Below are 24600 nucleotides of genomic sequence, written 5' to 3'. Positions count from 1 at the left end.
TGGAAGGTAATCTTGCCTTGTGGATCCCTGAGAGCAGCTCGGATATGAACTGTCACAGATGAGAGCTTGTCCCTGACCTGCCCCCTTCCTTACCAGGCCCTGGGGGTGGGATTTGTCAGGGGTGAGAAAGGCTCTGAGCCAGCCACACAACTCTTCCAGTCCTGGCTTCACCACTTCCAGCTGCAGGATCCCAAGCAAGTCCATTCTCAGTCTGGAACCCAGCTCTCCCAAACAGGCAAGCCCCTATTGGTCCACAGTAAGGATGCAGACAATGAATGCACAAACACATCAGTGAAACAAAGTCACTGAAAATAATGATAACTCTTAGGAAGGCAAGAAAAAGGGAGTGCTGATAGAGAAAGCAGCCGGGAGGTGGGGGGCTGCTTCCCCGGGAGATGGCTTTTGAGTGGAGACCTGAATGCCAAGTTACTGTCATGGTGTAAGTGGTGGCCGAGCCTCCCAAGCAGAGAGAATGGCAAGTGCAAAGGGGGTGGGGTGGCAGGAATGGGCATGGAGATCAAAGGGAGCTGGTGTGGTAGGAGCATCGGAGGGAGGGGCAGTGGGGGAGGTGCCAGGCAGGGGTGTAGAGGGCAGACCTTGCAGGTCCATGAGATTATTTTCTCTAAGTGCAACAGGAAGCTCCTCTCAGCCTGGAGAGGAAATGGGGGAAGGTAAGTTGATGCCTGGGCCAGAGTGGTGCTCTCCGTGCCCTCTCTCAGTGACAGCGCTGCCAGCTCAGGCATTAAGGTCACATGGTGACTTGGGACCTCAGACCCAAGTCTGCACGCTGGGCTCCCATTTGAAGATGTCAGGATGCGCTTGTTTATTTATTTATTTATTTTTTGTCTTTTTGCCATTTCTAGGGCCGCTTCCGCGGCATATGGAGTTTCCCAGGCTAGGGGTCGAATCGGAGCTGTAGCCTCCGGCCTACGCCAGAGCCACAGCAACGTGGGATCTGAGCCGCATCTGCAACCTACACCACAGCTCACGGCAACACTGGATTGTTACCCCACTGAGCAAGGGCAGGGACCGAACCCACAACCTCATGGTTCCTAGTCGAATTCGTTAACCACTGTGCCACGACGGGAACTCATTATTTTTTATTTTTATTTATTTTTTGTCTTTTTAGGGCTGCGCCCAAGGCATATGGAGATTCCCAGGCTAGGGGTTGAATCAGAGCCATAGCCACTGGCCTATGCCAGAGACAGCAACACGGAATCCTAGCCACGTCTGCGACCTACACCACAGCTCACAGCAATGCTGGATCCTTAACCCACTGAGCGAGGCCAGGGATTGAACCTACACCCTCATGGATGCTAGTAGGGTGCATTTCTGCTGAGCCACATTGGGAACTCCCAGGATATGCTTGTTTAATCGGTCACTTCTCCCTGCCTCTCTGCCACAGGGTGACAGTAGTGAATAGCCCTCCTCTCCTTTGTTTCCTCAAACCTAAAATCCAGCCAGAGCTTTCCAGAGCTCTTTTCAGAGTTCCCTATATATGGTGCCCCAGAGAAGAGCAGAGCCTGGCCATCTTGGGGTTCTGGCCCTGGTGGGGCTTTGTGTCTGCATTGGTGAAAGCCCAGTTGCCCCTCCTCGCAGGATGGATGGACTGGCCACCCGCCTGAGGGGTGTGTCAATCCCCTCTGGGGACCTGGCTCTGGGGACGGGAGTGGGCTGCAGGGAGAAGGAGCAGGAAGGAAGGAGGCAGAGGCAGCGCAGGGAGGGAGGGCGACTGTTGCCATGGAAGGAGCTGCAAGGTATTCTGGGATCAGAATTCTCACTGCAGAGGACTGGGTTGCGGGGGGTAGGGGGGATGGTTGGTGAAGGTGATGGGGAAGCCAGTGTCCTTCTTTGTCCTTGGCGCGTTCCCACATCCCCACAGACGGAGTGGTCCCCTCACGCCCCCGGAACTGGCCCCCCGCGGCCCCCTCCCTGTCCTCCCTGCCCGCCCGCCTCGTGTACAGAAGGCAGAGGGGCCCCTTCCAGGAGGCCTGTTTACCAGCACGACAACAGCAAATTAGTGCTCTTAAAAGGCATTCAGCATTTATCCCGGCAAACAAGCTCACCGCAAAGGGGGCCTCTGATGCCTTCTCCCCGGAATCTGCTGAAATGGGGTTTGCTGTGCATCTTAATCGACTTCCTTCCACCCACCACATTAAATGCATTTAATCTACTCTTGCAAATGGCTAATTTTGAAAATCCGCTTATCAGAATTAGGTCCTCAACATCCATATTTATTTACTTTTCATTTTCATCATTCTTTTCTTCCATGTGTATGACGGAATTCCGTTTTCGATTGTCTGGCTCTATCTCACAGGTCCCGGGGGTGGGGTGGGATGGGGTGGGGGTGGGGTGGGCAAGGGCTGGGAGAGGAGCAAATTGGAAATGGACACATGGCAGAGATGGAAGGAGTGGCTTTAGGAATTATCTTCAAGGATCAGAAGGCTGTGCCCTTCTGTGTGGGGAACCATCACTGGGAAGTTACGAGAAGCTGAGACATGAGTAGAACTAGGGTTAAGAGGATGAGAACATCTTTGTAGGTCCTAGGTGCTTGGGGCATGCCTCTGTTTTATTAAGGGGGACCAGCATCCATGGCAGAAATAGGCAAGAAAGGGATTGGGACTAGTGCCTGCTGGGCACCAGGCTCAGTGCTAAGTGTTCTGCATGTGTCGTTCCCATTGCTTATGTCAACCTGCTGGTGCGGGAGATGCCCAGCTTACAGATAAGAAAACTTGTGTTCATGATTTGAACCCAGGTTGGTGTCCAGACTGCACACCCTTCCCTTTTGCATCTTATTGTCAAGTGTGCAAGGGACGGTTTATCCACTTCAGTGTGTAGGAAGCACATGTGTGTCAGTGTAGAACAGATGTGAGAGACACAGACTCCAGGGAGAGCTTATTTGGGATCACATCTAGAGCAGAATTCAATTTTATTTCCTTTCCTTTGGACATCGACTGGGCAACTCCTATGTGCCGAGTGATGTTATGCTCGATACTGAGAAGGAAGGATGAATCAAATATATTTCTAGCCACAGGAAGCTCACACGTAGTAGCTTTTAAAAGAAAGCCTCAGCACAACAAAATATTAATACATACATGTGAGATAATCTTATTCTTTCAAAGAACAGCTAAGTTAATTTGTAGCCACCTGCTCTGGCAAAATAAGTGCAGATTTTCAGATTGAATGGACATTTCTAAAACTTTAAGTTATTACACCTTGGTGGCTGAGATTAGGATTGGATGGTCTGCTGACCTGAGCTCAAATGGCCACTCTGCCGCAGTCACTGTGTGACCTTGGGCAAGTCAGAGCCTCAGTATCCTCACCTGTAGACTAGGCAGTTATAGTAATACCTAGCCCTAGAGTTGAGCCGATTTAAATTAACGCCGCATGTGGCGTTGTAGTGCAGTACAAGGGTGTATACCTAATAACTAAATAGTAAACATCATTATGTATAATAATTTTCTCAATCAAACTCAGGAAATAAAGTTTGAAGGCAGGGAAATAAACATTGATCAACTCTTTTCCGACGTTGCAAGCATGTCTGTAAAGTGCCTGGGAAGCGAATTAAACTGTCAGTGGATCTCCAGGCCCTGGTGCCAGGTGCCGGATGAATGGAGCAGTGGATCAATGATTTACCCACGGTCAGGACCCCTCCTTTGTTAATCTGCCCCCTCCTTCCCCTCTCAATTTCCTGCCTCTCTCTGGAATTGAACATACCAAAGTAAGTTCTTCCAGACTTTTACGTAGCCTGCATTTGATCCCCTCACCCTGCCCACCTGAGGGTAGGAACTTCTTGCAGAAGAGAAAAAAAAACCCCAAAACCTCCTCCCATCCTGTGTTAGGGGTGCGTCTGTTGAAGGGCAACAGTGGGTGTGTGTGCGTTGAGGCGGGGAGGGAGTAGGCGGGTGTGTTTGCAAGGAGACACCTGTGGGTGTGGGTGTGGGGATTTGTGAATGAACTGGAGCGTGCGTGTGTGTGCGTGCGCGCGAATGCACGAGCAAGTGCAGGAATGGGATGTGTGGAAGGGGCAGTGACCTAGAAGGAGTGTCATGTTTAGTAAAACCAGTCTTCCAGCACCCACTGTGGACTGGTAGCCTTCCGACCTGAGCATGCCCAGTACCACCGAGTACCAGGTGTGTACATGAGCTCACGCAGATGGGCTAAGGTTCTCCATGGTGAGGTTTAAAGAGAGAAACTACAGGACCATGGGCAGGATGGCGAGAGGGTGGAAGAGTGGGCCACCAGGCTGTGACAGGGTATTCTGGGAAGTTGGGAGCATGTTCATCTGCAGAAAGGAGAAGCTGGTAATTGGGGCGTGAACTGGCTTCAGAGGTGGGCAAGGTAGAAAGTGGGCGGCAGAGGGCTGTGTGGACATCAGAGGGGATGAGCCAGCTCAGGGCAATTCTGCAGGCAGTGCTGGGCTGCTGTCACTGTGTTCCAAAGGGTCAGGGCGAGTGGATGGTGGATGGAGGCCACAGAGGGAGGGCGAGCTGCCAACCCGGAGAAAAGATGATGGCTCTGCCCTGGTGCTGAGGAGGCGGGTGGGAGTCAGGCAAGGGAGGGAGGAAGGGAGGGTGAGGAGCTGCAGTGACAGAGCTGCACAAATACCAGGTATTTATAGTATTATCTGTTGATTTTGAAAGCTGAGTCAAGCTGCATTTAAAATATGAGATTACCCACTGCAGGAAAGAATCAGATCCCTTATGAAAAGAAAACAGAAAAGCTGCAGAAGGAAGGGCTCTAGGAGGGAAGGCACAGCAGGGACAAAAGTCTCTGGCTGGGACCCCTCCTCCCCAGTTTCATATCCCCTTTGAGAAGTACTTATCAATTCTGTCCCTACAACCAAGGGACTCTCCTGAGATAAGACTTCTTGTTTTAAAACTCTGGCTTAAATAAAATAAAATCCTTCCCAAGTTTCCTCTAGCATAGCTGAATAGGGCTGAAATTTAAAAACAAAAAACTCTTTTTTTTTTTTGCACACACATGCAAGCACACTCCTGCTCTCACCTGAGGCTTTGGGAGATCTGAAGGTATCTTTCCCTGATTCATTCCTCCTCACTGTCTTTCTTGGTCAGGTCATTTTTGCTTGTGAGTGATAGAGAACCCAACCCCAACTGGCTTATGCAACAAAGGGAATGTTTTGGCCCTCATAACATAAAAGTTGGAGTGCAGTCTTCAGGCATAACTGGATCAAGGATTCAATGAAGTCTTCAAGACCCCAGTTTCTCTCTCTCTCTGCTTAGGGTCTGGCTTTAATCTCCAGCTCAGCTTGGGATCCTCAGACACTCTGAATTTCCCTCTGCGGTGGCAAGATGCCTGCTATACCTCATGTTTCCACACCCTAGGGGTCACTTTAGAAGGAAGATCTGGATGATATTGAACATCATTGGCTAGAATTACATCAGATACCCCTTTGCAGGCCAACCACTACACTTGGGGCATGGAATGAACTGATTGGCTGAGATCCCAGACACTGCCCACGCCTGGAGCCCCTGAGACAAGGATGAGCAGATGCTGCCAAGTCAAACCTCAGAAGTCCTCTGTGGTCACACCAGGATGCAGGACGTGGGAGGACGTGGGCAGATCCTGTGGGCAGGATCCCATGGCCCAGGGCAGGTAGCCTCTCTCCTCACCCTCTTCTCTCCTCCCCAGTGTGGCTGGCAAGCTAGGTGGGGCCTCTGATTGGAAACCCAGCTTGTGTGCTACAACTCACATGCACTAAAGGGAAAACTGGAGAAGATCAAAGGAAATGTAAAAGACAGAAAAGCAGCCCTCTGATGGTGGGGGCCATTTGTCATTTTCTGGCTGCTCAAAAATCCCCCCTTTTCATGGATATCACCCAGATTCCCCCTCTGTGTCTGGATGACTCAGGCACTTACCTTCAGGGCAGAAGGAAAGGTACCAGGATCCACTTCCACCCCAGATGCAGCTTTCCCATCAGATGCCTGGTCCTGGGACCCTGACTCTTGATCAAATGTCTTAAGGACTGTGGGGACAGCAGGAGGGCCCATCCTGCCTCCCTGTGGCTCTGGCACTTTGGTGGCCAAGTCATCACCCTGACAAGACTTCAAGTCTTCCGCTGGGCACCCTGCCTCTCATCTCACTTCCTGCTTACCCCCAGGCCTGGTCCCCTGGCCACCTCCTGACTTGGGGAGACCCAACCAATAATTCACTTTTACTTGCATGGGCCTCAGCACGCTTCTGATTTAGACTCAAAGTACAAGTTTCTGTCCAGCCAGGGCTCCAGCCTGTCCACTGCAGACCTGGTCAAAGAGGAGGCCAGCCCCCAGCTCTGGAGGGCAGAGAATTTCACAAACTCCTTGCCTGGCCACCTGCATCCAGTTCCCAACCAGACTCCTGTGGAGGCAGCCTTCATGGCCAAGGTCAGAAGAGCCCCTGCCTGGAACTTCTCAGCCGTCTTCACCTCTTCTTGGAGCCGTGGGCTCAACCCTGACTCATTGGTGGGACCCTGGCAAGTTGCTCGGTGAATGAACTCACAGGCATTGAAGTTTTGATCTGTGTGTTTATCTCCCACTCACCCACCTCTGCACTAACCGAATTCTTCTCCTTGCCCTGAGGGTGTCTTTCCTCTTCCAGCCTCCACAGCTAAGCGTGAGTCACTTGCTGCAGAACCAGACCTCCAGGCTGCAAAGGCTCACTGGCCCAGGATGATGGAGGAAGATGCTGCTGGATGTGGGCTTTCATGTTGGCTGGGTCTGGGGAAGAATAAAGGTAGGAGGGGCTGAGAGCCATGCTGGAGGAGCCTCACGTGCCTCCCTTTCACCCCAGCATCCCTTCCTTTTTTGTTCCTTCAGGAGGATGGCTAATTGGCCACGTGACTCCTGAGTCTCTGCCTCTGTGGTTGCCAGTGGTCTGGCATGGTCCATGGTCAGCTTCCCCATCAGTGCTCTGGATGGGAGCGACGCTTGTCTGAGTCTCAGGTATTATAACCCACTCCATGACTGTGGCCGTCCTCCCAGAATGAGGGGTGGAGCACAATGAAGGCAGACAGAATTATGAGAAAGACGTTTCCCACCCCAGGTCACTTGGGAAGACATCTGCAATCACCCACAGAACTGGCCTGGCTGTAGGACTTGGCGCCCGTCTCTGGCTGAGAGCCTGCCCCATGCATCTAGGCAAACAGGTGGATTCCCTGTGGGGCCACTACTTGATTCTGAACTTTGGCGTCTGCACCAGAGTTACACATCCAGAAAAGGAGGGACAGTGCAGTCATGCATGGGACTCAGCTAATTCACATTCACATGGCTCAGAGGTTCCTGGCCCTGAGGTGAGCCTGTGCCAGTCAATCACCCGAGGGGGGTGGGAGCTCCACTTCTAGTGCAGCCAGGGTGCTCAGGAGCGGAGGAAGAGGTTCTGAAAAGGACAGCACAGAGCACAGAGCCCCGTGGTCCAGCAAACCTTTCCTGGAAACTCCCAGGCCAGAGGTCTTTGACATTTGCCCCCTCAAGTATCTCAAAGTCTCTGTCAGAAATTTCCTGAAATGGAGTTCCTGTCATGGTGCAGTGGTTAATGAATCCGACTAGAAACCATGAGGTTGCGGGTTTGATCCCTGGCCTTGCTCAGTGGGTTAAGGACCCAGTGTTGCCATGAGCTGTGGTGTAGGTTGCAGATGCGGCTCAGATCCCGCATTGCTGTGGCTCTGGTGTAGGCCGGCAGCTACAGCTCTGATTAGACGCCTAGCCTGGGAACCTCCACATGCTGCGGGAACGGCCCTAGAAAAGGCAAAAAGACAAAAAATTAAAAAATAAAAAAAGAAAAGAAATTTCCTGAGATGATTTTACCTTGTTCCATCAGACCCTAAACTCCCTGTGGATGGTGTGGCTTACCACCAGAAGCCCAGTGCCTGGCAGGAAGCTGGTACTTTGCAGGTCTTCGTTAACATTTGCTGAAGTGAAGATCAGCTCCTAACCAGACAAGACGTGGTCAGTTAATTACCATTGGTCCAGAGCGGACGCAGCTGCTCAAATACATGAGTTGTACAGGTCATAGCAAAAATCAGAATTAAATCTATTCAGATGCCACAGTTAAGAAGACCCAATGATATATTGGTCTGGTGGTTTCTTTTATGAAAACAGCTCTAAAGCGTTACCTATTTTTCACTCAGCGCTCACTTGAAGTGCGTTCCATTTTGGACTTTATAATTTATTTTAGGGCTCCTGCTGTATCTTTGCTCTCTGAGTCTTGCGATGGCTTTGGGCTAAAAGCAATAACCAACCTCAGAAGAAGAAAGAGAAAGGCTCTGTGTCACCAGAGCAGAGCCTCTGAAAGGAAAAAATTTTCTGGAGACCTCAGGTGGTAGCTGCGGCCAGTTGCCTTCTGTCTAGGGGGCCGTCTTAGGCCACCTTTCATCAAAGGCTGCAAACACTTCAGTACAAAAACAACCCACAGCCACAAAGCAGGAAGGGCTCTGCTTCTGTGTGCAGGGATCAGTAGGCAATACCCCAGTAATAATGAGTAACGTTTGAATAATTCACGGGCAAAGTTACCCAACTAGTGGGTGGAGGCCCAGGCTGTCCCGGCAGCAAAGGCATCCTTGGCCACCCTACCAGTGACCCTTGCCTGGGGGCTGCTCGCAAACAATCAAGAGGGAATGCAAAAAAATTTAAATTATAATTGCAATTTATTTGTGTTAGTTTATATCAAAAACTACCCGAGCACAGCAAATCTGTGATTTCACACACTATTTTCAGGACAAGGCTAAATATATTTATTTATTTTATTTCATTTTATTTTTATTATTATTTTGCTTTTTTTAGGGCCGCCCCTGTGGCATTTGGAGGTTCCCTGACTAGGGGTGTAATTGGATCTGCCGGCCTATGCCGTAGCCACAGCTACAGCTTCACCAAATCCAAGCTGCATCTGCAACCTATACCACAGCTCACAGCAATGCCGGATCCTTAAGCTACTGGGTGGGGCCAGGGATCGAACCTGCAACTTCATGGTTTTTAGTCGGATTCATTTCTACTGTGCCCCAATGGGAACTCCAAGGTTAAATGTATTTAGATTAAAAACAAGTGAGTCACCAAAAACAAAACAAAATGAAACAAAACACCCCACATGTGAGTCAGGAGTTCCCTGGTGGCCTAGCAGTTAAGGATCTGGCACTATCACCACTGTGGTTTGGGTCACTGCTCTGCATGGGTTCCATCCCTGGCCTAAGAACTTCCACATGCTGCAGGTGTGGCCAAAAAAACCAAAAAACAAAAAACCAAGTGAGTCAGTTTACTGGAAACATAAATGTAAAATAATAGTACCCTTGGTACATGAATATAGCAAAACTCATGGACTGAACTGGGAAGTATGACTTTGTTCTCCGTTGCTGCGGTCCTGGGTATTAAGGCTCCCTGTGTCCACTTCTTGTTACAGTGATGGATGTTTCTGAAGCCACAGAGCAGCATACCATACCTACTTACAGTGGAATGTGGAGGCAGGATGTGGGAAGGATTTTTTTTTTGTCTCAATAACCACCTCCTCTCCACACCCCACCCCAGTTTATGCCTCATCTACACAGAAGGAGTTACATCAGTATTATCAAGCCATGCCCACTGGGTCAAAACAGAGACCTTGTGGTGAAGTCCAGCCCTCTCACCCATTTCCCAGATGAAGAAACCAAGTCCCAGAGGAGAAAGTGTCTTGATTATATGGTAAGTTAGAACTGACCCTAGACAATTCTTTCTAGGTCAAAGACAAAAGCCCAAGTCCTCAGACATGTAACAAATGCCTACGAATCAATAAAGAAGAAAGACCCAGTAGGAAAACGGGAAGGGATTTCAATGAAAACATGATCAACATTCAAATATCAGAAAAGATGCTCAACTTCATGCATAATAAGAGAGATGTAAATTAAAATTATATTGACACATCTGCTTCTGGCTATGATGGAGTAGCTTGTACTGGGGATAATTAGGAAAACTGGATAGAATTTTACAAAAACAACTGTTTGGAGATATTGGAGAGCCACCAAGGCTCCAGATCCTAGAGAGAAGAGAGGATCAGAGAGGGAGGGGGGAGCCTGACGTCTGGCCATGCTGCCCTCTGGAGGCATTTTCTAGGTCTAAAGCAGTGACTGGGAGGCTGAGAAGAGCATTTGGCCAATTCAGGGGCAGGGGAGACAAAAACTGGACTTCAAGGTCTTTGGGGAAGTCCTTCAAGGACCCTATTTGCACACCCATCTGTATAGCAGCCTCATTCCCAGTAGCCCAAAGGTGGGAGCAACCCGTGCCTGTCAATGGATGGATAACAAAAAGCTGTGTATATGTACAATGAAATATCACTCAGCCTTCAAAAGGAACACATTTCTGACACATGGATGCATCTTGAGGACATTATGCTCATTAAGTAAAATAAACCAATCACGAGAAGATAGACACTGTATGATTCTACCTATATGAGACACTTAGAGTAGGCAAAATCATAGAGGCAGGAAGCAAAATGGTGGTTGCCAGAGGCTGGGGACAGGGCAGGGGGGCGGGGAATGGGGAGTCATTGTTTGTTTAGAGATGATTTTTACTTTTTTATTTTATTTTATTTTTTTGTCTTTTTAGGGCCGCACCTGCAGCATATGGAGGTTTCCCAGGCTAGGGGCTGAATCAGAGCTATAGCCACTGCCGGCTTACACCAAAGCCACAGCAACACCAGATCTGCGCCGCGTCTCTGACCTACACCACAGTTCACACAACACCAGATCCTTAATCCACTGAGAGAGGCCAGGGACCCGAATCCTCATGGATACTAGTCGGATTCGCTACATCTGCACCACGATGGGAACTCCAGAGTTTTGGTTTTACAAGATGGGAAGAGTTCTGGAAATGGTCTGAGTATGGTTTACAACAATGTCAATGAACTTAATGCCACCCATCTGTACATTTTAAAATGTAAACTGGTACAGCCACTATGGAGAACAGTTTGGAGATACCTTAGAAATCTATTCATAGAACTTCCATATGTCCCCGCAATCCCACTCTTGGGCATCTATCCGGACAAAACTCTACTTAAAAGAGACACATGCACCCGCATTTTCATTGCAGCACTATTCACAATAGCCAGGACATGGAAACAACCTAAATGTCCATCGACAGATGATTGGATTCAGAAGATGTGGTATATATACACAATGGAATACTACTCAGCCATAAAAAAGAATGACATAATGCCATTTGTAGCAACATGGATGGAACTAGAGATTCTCATCCTGAGTGAAATGAGCCAGAAAGACAAAGACAAATACCATATGATATCACTTATAACTGGAATCTAATATCCAGCACAAACGAACATCTCCTCAAAAAAGAAAATCATGGACTTGGAGAAGAGACTTGTGGCTGCCTGATGGGAGTGGGAGGGATCGGGAGCTTGGGCTTATCAGACACAACTTAGAATAGATTTACAAGGAGATCCTGCTGAATAGCATTGAGAACTATGTCTAGATACTCATGTTGCAACAGAACAAAGGATGGGGGAAAAAGGTAATTGTAATGTATACATGTAAGGATAACCTGACCCCCTTGCTGTACAGTGGGAAAATTTAAAAAAAAAAAATGATTAAGGAGTTCCCGTCATGGCGCAGCAGAAATGAATCCGACTAGGAACAAGGAGGTTGCGTGTTTGATCCCTGGCCTCACTCAGTGGGTTAAGGATCTGGTGTTATGTGAACTGTGGTGTAGGTCAGAGACGCGGCGCAGATCTGGCGTTGCTGTGGCTGTGGTGTAGGCCGGCAGCAACAGCTCCAATTCGACCCCTAGCCTGGGAACCTCCATATGCCATGGATGCGGCTCTGAAAAGACAAAAGACAAAAAGTAATAATAATAAAAATTAAAATGAAAAAATAAAAGAGAGAAGTCAAGACCCTGGTGAACAGCCTAGGCTTGCCTTTGAGACCCCAGAGGACTATATACTAGAAGGAAGTGACCCAGAACTAAGCCAGCCCTCTCTTGGGAATGGCAGTTCTGTTGCAAATCATCCTAATTCCTGACTGGATAAATGCAGACTGAGATGGCTGGGGCTCCTGGCTTAGGCAAAAGTAAAAGCAAGTTCTCCTTGGAGGAAGATAACAACATCCAGAGCTTCAGTGATCTTTTCCATGGTCATCTATTATGTCTGCTATTCAGTGACAAACAGAAATGTAGAAATACAGGAATGGACAAAAATCAAGAGAAATATAATACATTAGAAATATATCCATAGGGGTCCAGATATTTGAGATATCAAGGTTGGACTTTAAAATAACTGTAATTAATATAATTTAAAATAACTGTAATTAACATTGTCAACAAATTAGATGACAAGAGGGAAAATTTTAGTAAAGACCTGGAAACTATCAAAAAATAATCAAATGGAAATGCTAAAAATTATAAAGGAGGATGATAAATTTGACAAAAGATGTGCATGATGACCACATGTAAAACTCAAGACATTACTGAGAGAAAGGAGATATAAATAGACAGAGAAATATATTGTGTTCAGGGATCAGAAGACACAATGTAGTTAAGATGTCAATTCTCCCCAAATTGATCTATAAATTTAATGCAAGCTTTTATTTTGCAGAACTTGAGAAGTTGATTCTAAAATTTACATGGAAATACAAAGGATCTGAAACAGCCCAACATTTTGAGAACAAAGAGTAAGTTGGGGAACTTACATGTCCTTATTTTAAGACTAGTAAAGCCATAGCTTTCAAGACTGTGTAGTATTGGTATAAAGATGGAGCAATGGAGAAAAATGTGAGTCCAGTGTAGAAACTGCCATTTGATTTTGATGAAGGTACCAAGGGAGTTAATGAGGAAAGAATATTATTTTCAACAAATTGATGCTGGAACACTTAGAAAACAAACCAACATACAAACAAAAACCCTTGACCCTTACCTCACACCATATTTTAAAATTAACTTGAAATGGATCCTCGATCTAAATGTAAAAACTGAAACTATAAAGATTATAGAATCAAATATTAGCGATCTGGGTTTGGAAAACTTTTCTTAAATATGCCACAAAAATTATGAACTATAAAAAAATCAATAAATTGGATTTCATAAGATTAAGTATGTTTACTCTTCAAAGGACACTGTTCTTCTGGCTGTGTTTTAAAAAGTTAAATATGCACTTGTCATTAGACTTGGCAATTCTACTCCTTAAAGAAAAGATAACGTCTGCACAAAGATTTCCACTGTGAGTAATAAGAGCAGCATCATTCAGCATAGCCAAAAATTGAAAATGCAAATGTCCATCAAAAGATGAGTTCATACAATGAAATACTACTCAATAATATAAATAAATGAGTTACTGAGTTTGCTGGTGGCCCAGTGGTTAGGGATCTGTTGCTGTCACTGCTGTGGCTCAAGTTACTGCTATGTCAGGGTTTTAATTCCTAGCCCAGGAACTTCCTCATGCTGTGGGTATGGCCAAAAATAACTTTTCCCCCTATGGCCGCACCTGCGGCATATGGAAGTTCCCGGGCTAGGGGTCAAATTGCAGCTGTAGCCTATACCACAGCCACAACAATGCAGTATCCGAGCCACGTCTGTGAACTATGCTGCAGCTCCAGGTTATGCTGGATCCTTAACCCACTGAGCAAGGCCAAGGGTCGAACCCATGTCTTCATGGATACTAGTTAAGCCCTTAACCTGTTGTACCACAAAGGGAACTCCCCAAAATAAATTTTTTTTTTAAAACGAGTTACTGATACATGCAACAATATAGATGAACCTCAAAAACATTTCACCAAGTAAAAGAAGCCTGACAGAAAAGAATATATATTGTGAGATTTTATTTATATCAAATTTTTAGAAAAGTCAAAACCATAGCTGCAGTAACCATGTCAGTGATTATCTGAGGCCCATGTTGGGAGTGAGGCGAGACTATAAAGAGGCACAAGGGAACTTTTGAGGGTGATGGAAATGTTCTAAAACAGGATTGTGGTGATAGTTCAACAACAGTACTACTTACTAAAAATCATTGACCTGTGCACCTGTAATGAGTGAATTGTATGACATGTAAATTATACTTTAATAAAGCTGTTAAAAGTGGGAGGAAGAGACAGTGTTAAGAACGTTAAAAGGCAATCCCTAGACCAGGAGAAAATATTTGCAAAACATATATCTACAGAGGGCTTGAATCTAGAGTATATTAAAAACTATTACCACTCAATAAGAAGGAGATAAATGACCTAATTTTTTAAATGGGCAAAATATTTATTCAGACACTTCATCGTAGAAGACACATGGTTGTCAGATAAGCACATGAAAAGATGCTCAACAACATTAGTCAATAGGGAAATGCAAATTAAAACCACAATGAGATTTCACCACTAGAATGACTAAAATGAAAAACACTGAAAAAAAAAATAAAATAAAATAAAATGAAAAACACTGACCATACCAAGCGTTGGTGAGGATGTGGAGCAACTAGAACTTTTGAGCACTGTTGATGTGTATATAATTATGTATTGGTACACTAATTATGGTCATGATTTGTCAGTTTCTTAAAAATTTTAAACAGACAATTACTATAAAATTCAGCCATTCTGAGAGTTCCCACTGTGGCCCAATGGGTTAGGGGTCTGGTGTTGTCTCTGTGGCGGTTCAGGTTCCATCGCTGGCCTGGGAACTTCAATATGCCATGGGGCAGCCAAAAAAAAAAAAAAAAAAATCAACTGTTCTACTACAAGGTATTTGTTGAGAGAAATGAAAGCAAGTGTCTACCCAAAGAGTTTTACGTGAAATGGGACTTCCCACTGTGACGCAGTGGAAACAAATCCAACTAGTATCCACGAGGACAAGAGTTTGATCCCTGGCCTTGCTCGGTGGGTGGTATAGGTTGCAGACATGCCTTGGATCCTGATTGCTGTGGTGTAGGCCTGCAGCCGCAGCTCCAATTGGACCCGTAGCCTGGGAACATCCGTGTGCTGTAGGTGTGGCCCTAAAAAAAAAAAAGTTTTACCTGAAATGCTCATAATAACTTTTATTTGTAATGGTGAGCAACTGTGAAACTCAAAAGCCCTTTGTCAGGCAATGGATTAACACATTATAGCATATCCATACGATAAAATGCCTCTCAGTTTTCAAAAGGATGAGCTATTTTTTAAACTTTTTTTTTTTTTTTGGCCTTGCCCCCAGCATGTGGAAGTTCCCTTGCCAGGGATTAAACCCACCAGGACGAACTCTTGATACGACATGGATGATGCATATCAATGCAATGACATGGACGAATGTGAAAATAATTATTCTGAGTTCAAAACAAGCCATACCAAAAATAAATTCATACAGTGTGATTCCATTTATATCAAATTCTAGAAAATGCAAGTGAATCTATAGTGATAGGAAGTGGACCAAGAATGGCTTAGGGAAAACAGGTAGAGAGGAACAGATTATGGACACGAGGAAACTTTTGGAGTGAAGGATGTGCTCCTTGTATTCATTACAGCAATGCTTCCACAAGTGAACACATATGTCAAATGACCAAAGTGCATGCTTTAAACATGTGCAATTCTTTATACATCAATTATGATACAATAAATCTGTAAAGATGGAAAAAATACTTTTAAAACACAATAAGTAAAAGCGAGAACTAAATAATTGCGTTTAGACACTGCTGAAGGAAGATTGTGGAACCATGTGATAGGTCAGAATGAAGTATCCTGGATTGAAGTAGGAAAAAAAATATGGAATAGAAAATACAGAAAAGAACATAAGAGACATATGGGTCACGGTAAAAGAGCTGTTGTAGTAAGCATTTGGAATCCGGGAAGAAGAAAGAGAAGATAGAAAGAAGACTAGGTAGGAGCAATAGTTGAAAGATACTGGCTAGAAATTTTCTGAAAAAACATATGAAAGATAATGTGTCATAGATTCAAGCAGAGCTAGGAAAACCACACCAAGATATATTATTGTAAAACCACTGAAAATCAAAGACAATGAGAAAATATTAAAAGCAGTCAGAGATAAATGCCAATTACTTTCAAGGGGCCAGCCGTAAGACTGAAACCCAACTTCTCATCAGAAATAATAAAATCTAGAAGACACTGGACTACTGATAGCTTGAAGTGCTGGAAGAAAATAACTGCCAGCCTCAAATTCCACTGAAAATATTCTTCAGATAATGAGAAGACATGCCCAGCAAACAAAAGCCTAGGTAATTCACTACCAGCAGGTGCACATTAAAACAAAACTTAAAGGAGTTTTTCAGGCAGAAGGAAAATGGTCCCAGTTGGAAACACTGAGATGCAGGAAGGAAAGAACAGTAATAGAAAATGTAAATATGTGGGCAAATTAAATTATTATTTACTACATAAAGCAATTAAAATGTCTTTTAGGGTTTAAAGTAGAGAATTAAAATGGAAAATGACAACAGCTTAAGAGGTGGGAAAGGAGTAAATTGAATTAAGTGTTCTGAGGTCCTTGTAATTCTGGGAAGTGATAAAACTGTTAATTTACCCTAGACTTTGATAAATCAAGGAAGGGGGTTTAGGCTGATTGCTAAATTAGCAAGCCAACAGAGAAAGGAAAGGAAAATGGAGAAAAATGGGTATTTAAGTAATACAAAGGAAGGCAAGGGACAGATGGGATAAGGAGAAAACAAATCATAAGATGGTAGATTTAGACCCAAGTTTATAAGGAATTATATTAAAAGTAAATGAACTAAATATTCCAATTAAAACTAAATACTCCAACTAGAATACAACCTAATGGTTGGATTGGACTTTTAAAAATTATATATATATAATTATAATTATTATATATATGTACATAATTGTATATATATATTTTGCTTTTTAGGGCCACACCTACAACATATGGAAGTTTCCAGGCTAGGAGCTGAATCAGAGCTACAGCTGCCAGCCTATGCCACAGCCACAGCAACACCAGATCCAAGCCCCATCTACAACCTACACCACAGCTCACAGCAATGCCTGATCCTCAGCCCACTGAGCAAGGCCAGGGATGGAACCCACATCCTCATGGATACTAGTCAGATTCGTTTCCGCTGTGCCACAAAGGCAATTCCCTAATAAACTATACGTTATTTACAAGAGACAAACTTTTTTTTAAAAATTTTTATTTCTTTGTCTTTTTTTTTTTTTTAAGGCCACACCCAAGGCATATGGAAGTTCCCAGGCTAGGGGTATAATCAGAGCTGTAGCTGCCAGCCCACACCACAGCCACAGCAACACCAGATCTGAGCCACATCTGCAAGCTACACCACAGCTCATGGCAATGCTGGATCCTTAACCCGCTGAGCAAGGCCAGGGATCAAACCCACAACCTCATGGTTCCTGGTCAGATTCGTTTCTGCTGTGCCATGACGGGAACTCTTACAAGAGACAAACTTTAAATATCAAAACAAAAAAGGGTGAAGAGCAGGAGTTCCTGCTGTGGTGCAGTGGGTTAAGAATCAGACTACAGTGGCTCAGGTTGCTGTGGAGATGCCAGTTAAATACCTGGCCCAGAACAATACATTAAAGGATCCCGTGTTTTACTGCAGCTTCAGTGCAAAACACTGCGACTCAGATTCAATCCCTGGCCCAGGAACTTCCATATACCATGTGTGTGGCTATTAAAAAAAAAAAAAAAAAAAAAAAAAAGGTGAAGAGCAAAAGAATATGCCAAGAAAAATCTGACCCAAAACATTCAGGTAGTTATATCATTTCAGAAAAAGGAGACTTTAAAGCAGATACTTAACTAAATAAATATAATGAGAGAAATTTCATAATGATAAAAGCTAAATCCAATATGAAAATACAATAATTCTATGTATTTTTATGTACCTTATTATTTAGCCTTGAAATATATAAAGCAAAAATGAATAGAACTAAATGAGGAAATTGCCAAATCACAGTCATCACTGAGACATTTTAACATACCCTCTACCAATGTTTAGAACAGGCAGACCAAAAAGTCAGTGAGGATAGAGACTATTTGAATAACACATTTAACAAATTTGACCTGACTGACATATATAACACACTGAGCCCTCCAACTTCAGAATGAACATTTTTTATGTGCACAGGGAACATTCATCAAAATGAACCATATGTTATGCCTCAAAGCAAGTCTCAGCAAATTTCATAAGATTGAAATTCCTGACCATATTCGAATTAAGCTAAAAACCAACCCCAAAACTAGAAAATTCCCAAATGTTTGGAGGAAGAATTATTATAAAGTAGTCTTCTAAAGACCCTCATTTCAAAATTAAAATAATAATGAAAAATTAAGATATTTACACAGAAGAGTTCACACTGTGGCACAGTGGGTTATGAATCTGTCAGCAGCATTGGGTAGCTGCGAAGGTGTGGGTTCAGTCTCCAGTCCCCAACAGTGGATTAAAGGATCCAGCATTGAGGAAGCTTCAATGTAGGCTGCAGCTGCAGCTCAGATTCAATCCCTGGTCTGAGAATTTCCATATGCCACAGGTGTGGCCATAAAATTTTTAAAAATAAAATAAAATATCTACATAGATTGATAAAGAAGACACAATATATCAAAACCTGTGTGGGTATAGCTACAGCCATGCTTAGGGGAAATAGCCTTAAATGAGGAAAAGTTTAAAAGGAAGAAAGACCGAATATATTAAAGATGAAAAAGAATAGCATATTTATTCTTTAAAGATGTTTAAAAGAAAAGAAATAGCAGAATTAATGAAAATGGAAAAAACCTTAGAAACAAAGTCAATTTATTTATTTATTTTTTTGTCTTTTTGCCATTTTCTTGGGCCGCTCTCGCGGCATATGGAGGTTCCCAGCTAGGGGTCTAATCAGAGCTGTAGCCGCCAGCCTACGCCAGAGCCACAGCAACTCAGGATCCAAGTTGTGTCTGCAACCTACACCACAGCTCACGGCAACGCCAGATCCTTAACCCACTGAGCAAGGCCAGGGATCGAACTCGCAACCTCATGGTTCCTAGTCAGATTCGTTAACCACTGAGCCACGATGGGAACTCCAAAGCCAACTTTTTTAAAGGACTAATAAAAATGATAAACCTCTAGGAAGTCTGATTTTAAAAGACAGCAAGATAAGGTACAAGTAGCTATTATGAGAAATGTAAAGGGGGTATCATTACAGATCCTACAGATATTAAAAGATAAGAGGATATGATGAACAACTAAATATGATAGATGTAAAAATTTCGATGAAATGGAGTAATTACTAGATAAAAACAACTTACCAAGCTGTGTGTCTCTGAAGACACAAGAAGCAATAGAAAATCTGAAAATTCCCATATCCATTAAAAAAAATTGTATCCATAATTAAACCCTTTTCCACAAAGAAAACTCCTGGCCAGTATGTCCTCCTTGAATAATTCTTCCAAAAGAATTCTTACGTTCTCCCACGTAAGAGAGAAGTATCACCAGTCTTACACAGATTTCTTCCAGAGAATAGAATAAAGGGGGAAACGATCCCCAATTCTTTTATATAAACCAGCATAAACTTCATTCCATAACTTGATTTGGAAACGCCTAAGAACGGAAAATCTTTCTTATGAACACATCAGTCTCTTTCATGGACATATACCCCTGATTAAATTGTTAGCTAACCAAATCTAGAAATACAGAATAATATTATCACCACCAGGCTGGATTTATTTAAGGAAGGTAAGTTGCCTTTTTTTTTTTTTCCTAAATCAATGTTATTTCCCACACTAACAGAAAAGAGGACACAAATCAAATGATCATTTCAATGAATGCAGAATAGTAAACTGATTAAACTCAACATCCACTTCAAATTTTAAAAAGCTCTTAAAGGAATTCCCATTGTGGCTAGGTGGGTTAAGAACCTGGCATAGGGTCAGTGAGGATGCGGGTTCAATCTCTGGCCTCACTCAGTGTGTTGAGAATCCGGCACTGCCACAGACTTCCGTGTAGGTCCCAGATGTGGCTCAGAACTGGCATGGCTGCGGCAGTGGTGTAGGCCAGCAGCCGGAGCTCTGAATCGAACCCAGGTCTGGGAGCTTCCATATGCTGCAGGTGTGGCCCTAAAAAGAAAAAAAAAAAAAAAGCTCCTAGAAAACCAGGAATAGATGGAACTTCTTTGATGTGATAAAAGATATATGCAAGAAACATAGCAAACATCATACTTGATGAATATTTAAAAAATTTTCTTCTTGAGATTACAGGTGAGACAAGGATATTCATTATCTCTGTTTCTCTTTGACATTATATCAGAGGTCCTACTTAGTGCAGCAAGACCAGGAAATGAAATAAAAATAAAGATTGGAAAGGAAGAAATAAATCTGTCATTATTCATTGGAAAACATTACTGCGTATGTAGAAAATTCACAAGACTCTATAGATGAACCATAGAATTGCTGAATTTAGCAAAGTCACTTGCTACAAGGTCAATTTTTTTTTTTTTTTTTTTTTTTTTTAGGGCCACACTCGTGGCATATGGAAGTTCCCAGGCTAGAGGTCGAATCAGAGCTGTAGCTGCTGGCCTATACCACAGCTGTGGCAACTCGGGATCCAGGCGGAGTCTGTGACCTATACCACAGCTTACGGCAACACCAGCTTGCCGACCCACTTAGCGACACCGGGGATTGAACCTTCATCCTCATGGAGACCACTTGGCTTCATTACCGCTGAGCCATGGCAGGTACTCCCAAGGTCAACATTTTTATATACCAGTAAGAATCAGAGTTTAGGAGTTCCCGTCGTGGCGCAGTGGTTAACGAATCCGACTAGGAACCATGAGGTTGCGGGTTCGGTCCCTGCCCTTGCTCAGTGGGTTAACGATCCGGCGTTGCTGTGAGCTGTGGTGTAGGTTGCAGACGTGGCTCGGATCCCACGTTGCTGTGGCTCTGGCGTAGGCCGGTGGCTGCAGCTCCAATTCAACCCCTAGCCTGGGAACCTCCATATGCCACGGGAGCGGCCCAAGAAATAGCAAAAAGACAAAAAAAAAAAAAAAAAAAAAAAAGAATCAGAGTTTAAAATCAAAGTTTAAAGAGTGGTGACATTTATAAAACCATAAACATTAAATGTCTAGGGATAAATTTGACAAGAGGTGAATGAAGCTTCTATACCGAAATCTATTAAATATTACTGAAATTAAAGACCTAAATAAATGAAGAGATACCATGCTTATAGAGTGAAAGAATCAATATTATAAAGATGTCAATTTCCCCAGAATTGACCTATAGACTCAACGAAACCTCAGATTTCAGTAGGTTTTTTGGCAGAACTTGACAAGCTAGTTCTAGATTTTACATAGAAACGCAAAGTGCGAAAAATAGCTCATACAATCTGGCGGAAGAAAAACAAAGTAGGAGAGTTCCTGCCCTAGCACAGTAGGGTTAAGAATCTGACTGCAGCAGCTCAGGTTGATGAGGAGGTGCAGGTTCCATCCCCGGCCCTGCACAGGGGGTTAAAGGATCTGGCATTGCCGCAGCTGCAGCTGGGATTCAGCCCCTGGCCTGGGAGCTTCCATATGCTGTGGGTGCAGCCATAAAAGAAAAAATTTTAAGAGAAAAGAAAAGAAAAACAAAACAGAAAGACTTATACTATCAGATGTCAAAAAAATATAAAGCTACAGTCATAAAGTGTAATATTGGCACGTAGGTAGACAGATAGATCAATGGAACAGAATAAAGTCCAGAAACAGATACACGCATACATGTGGGGATTTGTTTTTTTACAAGGTGACACCACAGAGCAGTGAGAAAAGGATGGTCTTTTCAATAAATGATGCCAGAATTGGATGTGCATAGGGAAAAACAATCTTGCCTCTGACCTCACACCATGAGAAAAGTAAAATAATAAAGCTTTTAGAAGAGAGCATTAGAGAATATCTTTGTGACTTTGAGGAAGGCAAATGTCACTGAACAGGACATAAGGGCATTGACATTACGGAAAATACTGATAATTAGACTACGCTAAAATCAAGTACTTTTTTTTTTTTTTTTTTCTTATTAGGGCCGAAACTGCCTATAGAAGTTCCCAGGCTAGAGGTTGAATAGGAGCTACAGTTGACAGCCTATACCACAGCCACAGCGACACGGGGTCTGAGCAGCATCTGCAACGTACACCATAGCTCAGGACAAGGTCAGATCCTTAACCCACTGAGCAAGGCCAGGAATCGAACCTGCAACCTCATGGATCCTAGTCGGGTTTGTTACCACTGAGCCATGACAGGAACTCCAAGTACCTCTGTTAATAAAAAGACACTCTTAAGAGAGTGGAAAGTCAAGTCACAGAGGGGAAGAAGATATTTTCTGATGTATTACTGGCAAAGAACTTCTGTTTAGTACATGGGAAGAATTCCACCAAATCAAGTAAAAGAAAGAAGACAACAGAAAAATGGGCATAAGACTTGAAAAGGCATTTCACAAAAGGGACTATTTGACTGGTCTGCAAACACATGACGGCATGTTCACCTCCTTTAGTCATCTTGGAAATGCAAATTAAAACCATATTGAGATAACTACTACAAAAATTTAAAACACTGACAGTACCAAATGTTCATAAGAAGAAGGATCTGCTGGAATTGTTATCACAACAAGAATATAAATTAGAAAATCCGCTTTGGAAAACTGTGGTATTATCAACCAAAACTGAAATATTCATATCCTATGACCCAGCAATTCCACTTCTAGACATATACTCAGCAGTCCTGAATGCATATTGGACCAAACAATGTGTACAAGAATGTTTACTGCATCAGTATTTGTAATAGCTCCAAATAGGACACAACCCAAATGACCATCATTAATAGAATGGGTAAATAATTGCAATATAGATGTTAAGTGGAATGTTACACACCAGTGAAAATAACTGCACAACAACTCCCTACAATATGATTGAATCTCACAGTGGTTGAGTAAAAGAGGCCTGACACAGGAGTACGTCCTGTAAGATTTTATTTATATAAATGGCAAAAGAGGCAAACTAGTCTGTGGTAATAGAAGCCAGGTTAAATGTTACCATGGTGAGGGGTAGTTGAGGGAGGACTGGAAGGGGAGATGAGGGAGGCTTCTGGACTGATAATGTTCTATATCTTGTATTGTTTATGACATGCATTCACTTTTTGAAAATTTATCAGACTGTACTCTTATGATGTGTGCTCTTTTCTGTAGGTATGTCATACTGAAACGAAAAATTTATTCATGAAAAATTCTACCTAGACACTGGCAGAGATCCAAGAGGCGGATGGTACGCTATGCTGGTGAGTGTAAACGGGCATTCTACTACATCGAAGGTGTGTACGACTCCTTTGGAGGACAATCTGACATATCTAGTTACATATGCACATATCTTTTAAAAATTTTATAGGCTTTATTTTTTAGAACAATTTTAGGTTCACAGCAAAACTGAGCAGAAAGCACAGAAAGTTCCTACATACCCTGCCAGCCACTCCCCCACCATCCACATTCCTCATTAGTATGGATCAGCACTGACCCAGCAGGATCAACCCAAGACCATAGTTTACATGAGGGTTCACCCTTTGTGTTGTTCCTTCTATGGATTTTGACAAGTGTGTGAGGACACATATCTACCATTATATAGTATCACATGGAATAGTTTCCCTGCTCTAAAAGCTTCCCAGTCTCCATATATTTATCCCTCCCTCCCCTGGAAACCTTGGCGACCAGCGATCTTTTTTTCTTTTTTTTTTTTTTTTTTGAGTTGTGGCAAAATACACATAACATAAAATTTACCATCTTAATCATTTTATTTATTTATTTATTTATGTCTTTTGGGGGGGCACACCCACAGCATATGGAAGTTCCCAGGCTACGGGTTGAATTGGAGCTGTAGCCGCTGGCCTATGCCTCGGCACCATTGGACTCTAGCCTCATCTGTGACCTACACCACAGCTCATGGCAACGCCAGATCCTTATCCCACTGAGCAAGGCCAGGGATCAAATCCATGTCCTCGTGGATACTAGTCCCATTCATTAATGTTGAGCGATGACAGGAACTCCTTAACCATTTTAAAATGTACAGTTCAGTGGCCTCAAGCACATTCATATTGCTGTGCAACCATCACCACTATCCATCTCCAGAACTCGTTTCATCTTCCCAAACTGAAATTCTATTCATTAAACAATAATTCTCCACTCCTCCCCCTCAGTCTCTGGCAACCATCTCATACTCCTGTCTCTATGAATTTGACTCTTCTAGGGACCTCATATAAGTGGAATCATACAGTATTTCCTCTCCATGTCTGGCTTATTTCACTTAGCACAATATCCTCAAGGTTCACCCATGTTGTATCCTGTGTCATGATTTCCTTCCTTTTTAAGACTGAATAATATTCCATTACATGCATATACTACATTTTGTGTCTGTCAGTGAACACTTCTGTTGCTTCTACCTTTGGGGTATTGGGAAGAATGCTGCTATGAACATCGGTGTGCAAATATCTCTTTGAGTCCCTGATTTCAATTTTATCGGAACAGGTGGGATTGCTCTGTCATATGATAATTCTATTTTTAATTGTTTGAGTAACTACTATACTGTTTCCCATAGTTGCTGCACCATTTTACCTTCCCACCAACAGTGCACAAGAGTTTCAGTTTTTCCACATCCTTACCAACAATGGTTATTTTCTGTTTTTTTGTTTTTGTTTTTGTTTCTGTTTTTTGTTTTTTTTTTTAG

General features: G+C 43.4%; 1 long non-coding RNA gene across 1 annotated transcript; it reads left to right on the top strand.

Annotated features, from left to right (window-relative positions):
* LOC110259768 lies at positions 9298-23566 on the top strand. The gene is made up of 3 exons (XR_002342106.1): positions 9298-9665; positions 12565-12640; positions 23076-23566. It is a non-coding gene; the product is annotated as an uncharacterized LOC110259768 (long non-coding RNA).

This window comes from Sus scrofa, chromosome 2 (genome assembly GCF_000003025.6).
Source record: "Sus scrofa isolate TJ Tabasco breed Duroc chromosome 2, Sscrofa11.1, whole genome shotgun sequence".
Classification (NCBI taxonomy): Eukaryota; Metazoa; Chordata; class Mammalia; order Artiodactyla; family Suidae; genus Sus; species Sus scrofa.
This window is presented reverse-complemented; position numbering and strand designations above follow the sequence as displayed.